The sequence below is a fragment of the Papaver somniferum genome, chromosome 9, assembly GCF_003573695.1.
Source record: "Papaver somniferum cultivar HN1 chromosome 9, ASM357369v1, whole genome shotgun sequence".
Lineage (NCBI taxonomy): Eukaryota > Viridiplantae > Streptophyta > Magnoliopsida > Ranunculales > Papaveraceae > Papaver > Papaver somniferum.
Window position 1 is genome coordinate 52,136,948 of NC_039366.1, and position 6,760 is coordinate 52,143,707.

Genomic DNA, 6,760 nt, shown 5'->3' on the forward strand with positions numbered 1-6,760 from the left:
AAAAACTTGGGACAGAGTCATCATTATGCTAGGTCCCTAGTTACAAAAAAAAAGAAGACAAGACAAGAGAAAAGTTCATTAGGTTCATCATTAGTTTTAATATTTTCTTTGTTTTTATTTTGTATTTACCTTATTTATCTTGCATCTTATCAAATAAAAAAAAGAAAAAAAAAAGAAAAAAAAATTTCATTGCATCATATTTGGTTTGTTTAGTTCGTTTTTGGTTTTGTATTCATTCAATAAAGCCAATAGAAGAAGAAACATTTATAATGGAGCAGTTTCAAGCAACAAAGAATTAGAGGAAAGAATCACATTGTCAAGATTCTACGAAGTTCAAGATTTTATCATCAAGAGTTGAAGACCGAAGACGAAGATGAAGACAAGGATTGAGGACCGAAGACGTTTCTATGGATGTTGTGAGAGTGGTGCTAACTGCACGCCGAACGGATAACGAGGTAAGTAAGCATATTCCCACCTTCGTTAAGAGGTTGATTTCCTTTCTTAGAGATCGTCAGAAAAAAAGGGTTTTCAAAATGAATAAAAGATATGGGTTTTCAAAAACAATTCGGAGGATTTTTGCCTTCCTACCATTCAACGTTTCGCAGGATTCTCTCTTCATTCCTACCTCGACACATGTGTGACCCATAAAAAGCTATTATTATTGAGAGCAACTTCATAAAACCCTTTCTTGTGAGGCATAGTCGAGACTTTCGATCACTCTGAACCCGAATTTCTTTCGATGAGGGATGGTTATTTTTCTCTCAACTTTTAAGGATGAGATTGTGTTCATATATGTGTCTAACTTCCTATGACTAGTGTGCAGAATCTTTATGTATTCTTAGAGCGTTGGAAGCTATCATTACGGAGAACTAGTAAGTTGAAAAAGTAGGTTTTGTGGGTATATCTCTAGTAAACCCTCACGAGACTATAACTCGTCCACTAGGGACACCTAGGGGTTCAAAGGCTTGTTATACATGCTAAGTGTGACCGTAGCCTCGACGACACGGAGTTGTATGTATGTTTTAGAATTGTTTTGTTTGTTTTGCTCGTGGACTAGCAAAGTATAAGTGTGGGGGAACTTGATAGGTGTCCTAAACGCCTTGATTTAATATCAATTGATTATGCTTTCTTTGCTACTTTTCTTGTAAATTATGTATCTTATGTTTGCTTTTGAGTTTATTAGGTGAAATGAAGTCATTGGGAGCAAAAGAACGATAAATCATTCATTTGGAGTGAAAAGGACAAAAAGATCAATTTATAGACGGATTATATTTGGAGCAGTCTAGAATGCGCATGAAGGAGGTGAAGATGAACTGTCAGTTCTCCATAACTGACAGGTGAGTTGAACAATGAATTAGGATGTCGGTTATTCGGATATGACAAGCCATATAAGAACTGGGTACCCCCTATCTACTTCACCTGAGTGGGTATAGCCATCCCCATTCTTACACTAAACCTAAATTTCAGAGTCTCACTTTCTCCACCTGAATTAAGAGAGAATCAAAGAAACGATTATGGTGGCTGGCAGAGAAAGGGTGAGATGAATTAACAGAGAGATTGAGAAGACATTTGAGCAAATGGGTTTAATTCTGATATAGGTTTGCAAGAGAAGATCGAGAAAAGGGTTTGTTGAGAACTGAGAAGAAGAAATTGAGAATTCAAAAGCTACAGTTTCCTGTGACATTGAGTAATGAAGAATTAGGGCACAAATTCATTCTGGGTTTTGATGGAATTGATGTCACTGGGAAAAGGAATTGAAGCTGCTGGTATTTGAGAATGAATTGATTACAGGTTCGACTTCGGTTGAACAATGGGTATTTGCTGATAGGTTGAAGCATGCAGTGATGTTGAAGTTGTTGCTCATTATAGGGAAGTGATGGTGGCAGTGTATTGCAGGTGGGTGATGGAAGATATTAATGGTTGTTTAAGGATCTTGCTGGTGATGGTAACAGATGGGAACTACTGGTGTTGAATGCAATATTGCAGTCAGGGACTCAGGTTGAGATGATATGATGAAGATAATCATGGGTTTGATGTTGATTCTGTAATGAAGAAGAAGATCCTGGTGATTGTTTCGATGGGGTTGTGATGAAATGGCAGAGAAGAAGACTTGTGCTGAGAATTGATGGATTGTGTCTGAAGCAGAAATTGTGGTTTGTGTTGCAGTTGAAGCTGGGAAGTGGTGATATGAATGGTTAATGATTCAGAGCAGTTCAGACAAGCTGAGAATGGGAGTTGTTCAATTGAGTCTTTGTTGGCTGGAGCTGGTGAAAGATCAGGAGCTAAATGTTGGGTTTCAATTAAGGAATCTGTGAAGAATCAGGAAACACAAGTGAGGGTTTTGAGCAAATTATTGATTTGGAGTTGTTCTTGAGCCACTGGTGGTTCTAATGGCCAGATGCTCAGGTAGAGATTGCAACTGATGGAGTATGTGTTGGTGAAGGGTGGTTGTCTTATTGAGAAGCAAGAACAGTTAGATGCATGTGTTAGGAATTACAGGGATTTGAATGAGCTAATGGGTCTATGAATTGTTGGTTGGGTGAACTGATGCTGCAGGTTGAACTGGTTAATTTGTGAGAATATTGTGGCTTGAGTTTCAGGCAGTTGAGGTGCAGTTCAACTGGTTTAGTGATGGTTGTGTTAAAATGAGAATTGCAACTGAAATTGCAAGTAAATGAGCGAGGCATATTAGATTTAGAAGTTGATGGTGGTGTTGTGAAGAGATGAGAAGAATTAACAATGGGTTTGCATTGGTTTTGCGTTTGTCGAGGAGTGGCTTGAGTTGCGGAAATGAAGATGTACTTGGAGCTGATTGAGACAAAGAGAAGTAAAATTGCAGCTGCGGTTCGAGTTGTTGCAGTTGAGATACAATCAATGAAAGTGTTGATGTTGTTTATTTCCATATTGAGAAGAGGACTGCAATTAAGAGCTAAATGGATCAGGTGGAAGAGAATGGAAATGAAGGTTCAGCTGGTGCTTGTTGTGAGCAATATACAAAGGATCTGAAGCTATTGTTGAGATGCAGTCAATATGAACTGAAAATGGAGCTATTGTTGAGATACAGATGAATGATAGATGCATGCTAGGATGATTGGTGCAGGGAAGCTGAGATATGGCCTGGAACATGCCAGAACAGACAGAACTCTAGCTGAATCGGGGTCAGCCGAGTTGACTCACTGATTCACTCAAATGGGCTTGGGCTCTGAGATTTGGGCTCGACTTATTTCAGAGGCAACAATTAGCTCATGCGGGATGGAAAAGGAAAGAAAGTATAAAAGGGAGAAATCCACAGCTAATCTGATATCTTATCTTTACTTCTACTTTTTGTTCTAGTGTTTAGAAACATGAAAACTTTCCTTTTTCTTCTTGTTATGAACTCCATTTTTGGTTATGAATAAAGTTGATTTCACATAAATGAACCCTTGTTTGATATATTAGTTTTATCTCAGTATTATCGTTTATGATTCACCATTAATATTGTTACATGATTTGAATGGTTGTTTAGTCGAGTCACGAATCGATTGAGTTTGCTTTCATCTTTATTGCTAGATTAGAGTTTATTATACGCAAAAGTGATAAATTTCTGATTGCAAGTAGCATAATTGTGGATATTGCTTGTAGTGATACATTTTAGTAGTCACAAGTGAATCATAACCTTTATTAAATCGGATTAGTGCTTTTACACGTTCGATTGCGTTGATTGGCCTGATTTCATAGAACTTAATGCATATAGGGAATTAAACTTGATTAGTTCTTTTACACGTTAGGTTGTTCTCTTAGATAGAATTCATATTCGCATCTTTTAATGTGTTTATTGATGATAAGAGGAGATTTGCGGGATATTCTTGCGATCAAGATATCCTAGGGCCTTTGATAATGAGAGATTAAATATCAATTCTATTTATTAAGACAAGAACATGTTAGTGAATGAAAACGATATTCTTAACCAATACCTTTATATCTTGATTTGCGTGTCTGCTTTACTTTATTTATTTTTAGTATAACTTAGTTTTTAAAAATCAGAAAATCCCCCTTGTTACCTTTGTTTATATAAGAAATCGAAACAAACGACAACCTAGACCTCTCTTTGGGAATGATCCTTTCTTGCCCTTGCTTCATTATATATTTTGAGTAGTAAGAAAGTGTAATTATTTTTGACGCCTACGACAACGATCATATATGTATTACCTGAAGCCCCCAAATTTTCACTATCAGAGAATCAGTTTGTTGAAGTTTTTTCTTATCCAAAATATTATAGAGGGATTTACTGGTGATAACCCTTGAGGATTATCTAACCAACGAAGAGTATCATTTTCTTCTTTGTTAGGGTGACTGGTAAGAATTCTGTTAACTATGTTCCAATCAAACAAGTTTTGCAAAGCATTAATATTCCAACCCGAGTCAGTTAAAAGTTCAGAAACCAGACTGTAACCAATGTTGCTTCCATCACCAGTAAGGGAAATGGGATTTCCTTGAAGATCAAGAATCCATTTATCTCTCCAAATGTGCACACTTTTTCCATCCCCAATTTCCCATATACTATTTTCTTTTATCAGCATCATACCTTTATACACTCCCTTCCAAGCCCAAGAGGATCTATCATTGCAAACAACATGGAAGGGATTGGTTTTAGGATAGTACCTTGCTTTCATGGTTTTAGAATACATAAAGTGGGGTTGGTGGAAAAGTCTCCAGCCATTTCTGGCTATGAGAGACAAATTGAAGTTTGTGAGATCTTTAAGACCATTACCTTCCCTTTCTTTGTTTTTACACATACCTTTCGATTTTTTTTATATAAAAACCTTTCCTACCATCATGTTGTACCCACCAAAAGTCTCTAATAATGGCAGTGGCTCTTTGAATAGTTTTCTTAGGAAGGATAAAGGTGGACATGATAAACACATAGATTGTTTCAAGAACAACTTTCGCCATAACGCCCCCACCAGGAGGGGAGAGGGACTTGCCATTCCATCTCGTCACTCTACCAACCATTTTAACAAGAATATTATCAAAGCAAGCAATCTTAGATTTATTCGTAAACAGAGGACCTCATAGGTACTTGTCATCAAGCTTAATCTTTTTGATTTTTAAGATGTTTATTATTTCTCTACCAAAACTATTACTAACATGAGGAGTGGAAAATATTCCAGACTTAAATAAATTTATCATCTTCCCTGAGGTCTTACCATAATCCTCAACCACTTTCAAAAGATTCTTACTTTGAGCTACAAAGGTCCTAATAAAGATTAGGCAGTCATCTGCAAAAAGTAAATGACTTATCGAGGGACAAGCTTTGTTGATTTCAAGCCTAGCTAGAGATAAGACCATTAACTTCGGCATTAGAGATTGTCCTAGAAAATGATTCCATACAGAGAATAAAAAGATAGGGAGATAAAGGATCTCCCTGTCTCAGCCCTCTAGAGGGTTTAAACTCTTACTAAGAACTCCATTTATAAGCATTGAGGAGGAATTAATACTGATGCATTGGAAGATAAGAGTGCACAACCATCATATAACCCCATCTTCTTAAGAATGGCAATCAAGGGGTCCCATTCTACCCTATCGAACGCTTTCGACATGTCAATTTTCAGACCCATATAATTATCATTTTTTTCTTTTTCCTCATAGCATGAATTATCTCATGAGCAACAAGAATGTTGTCTGAGATAAATCTTTGCTTGACAAAAGCAAACTGAAAAGGGGAAATCAATCTATCTAGAAATGGTTTTATCCTATTAGCAATCACTTTTGATATTGTTTTATACACAATGTTACATAAGTTAATGGGTCTATAGTCCCCATGACTGGCCGGATGAAGGACCTTAGGAATTAAAGATAGGGAAATTTTGTGTTTCCCCCTCAAAAAGATACCTATTTTGCATTACCCCTTTTTAAATTGCTTATTGGTAAAACCTCCTTTAACCTGGAGGTGCCGTGACAGCTCAGTTAGAAGAGCACGTGCAGTGCATGTGTGTGTCAGAAAATCCCTCTTAAATATAAATGCCCTTTTAATCTCAGCCTCTGGTTTCTATTAACTCTAATCCGATGGTCCCGATCTTAAATATCTTTTCTGCCCTAAATTTACTTTCGACATTATGATTTATGCCCATTCTTCACTGCCGCCTCCTCTTCCTCCTCCTTCCTCCCCTCTCATGATGAAACTGTACATCTAACTCCCCTAGTCTCCTTATCGCTGCAGTAAATTAACGATCAGCAAAACTGTGGTTCTTATGTTCTATAATGGGTTAAGACTAGGGATGTCAATGGGTACCCATTACCCGGGTCCGTAACCGGATCCGATAGATTCGGGTCCGGTTTCGGGTCCTTAAATTGGACCCATTAACCATTTTGGACCCGGCGGGTAATTATCCATATATACCCGTTTATGAACGGGTCCATCCGGATCCTACCCGTCGGGTACCCGCGGGTATTCGGGTATTTCATAAAGGTTAATTGTGTAAAATCCCCAGCGAAATTAGGTCATATATAAGGAAAGGATGAGAAGCTCGCCCCCATTCCGATCTACTTTCTTCTCCTGCCTCTGCCTGCAGAAGTAGTTATTAAGCTCACCACCCATTCCGATGAATCCGATCTACTGTTAATGTTGGCGTTAATCACTTAATCCATCAAAGATTCAAAGTGTGTTATACTGTTATTACTAAGCTCAGACTTGATAAGGATAGGAAGTCGCTCTTGGATCGTAAGGCCAAAGGTAGATCTGCTGCTGATAAAGATAAGGGTACCAAGTTTACTACTGATG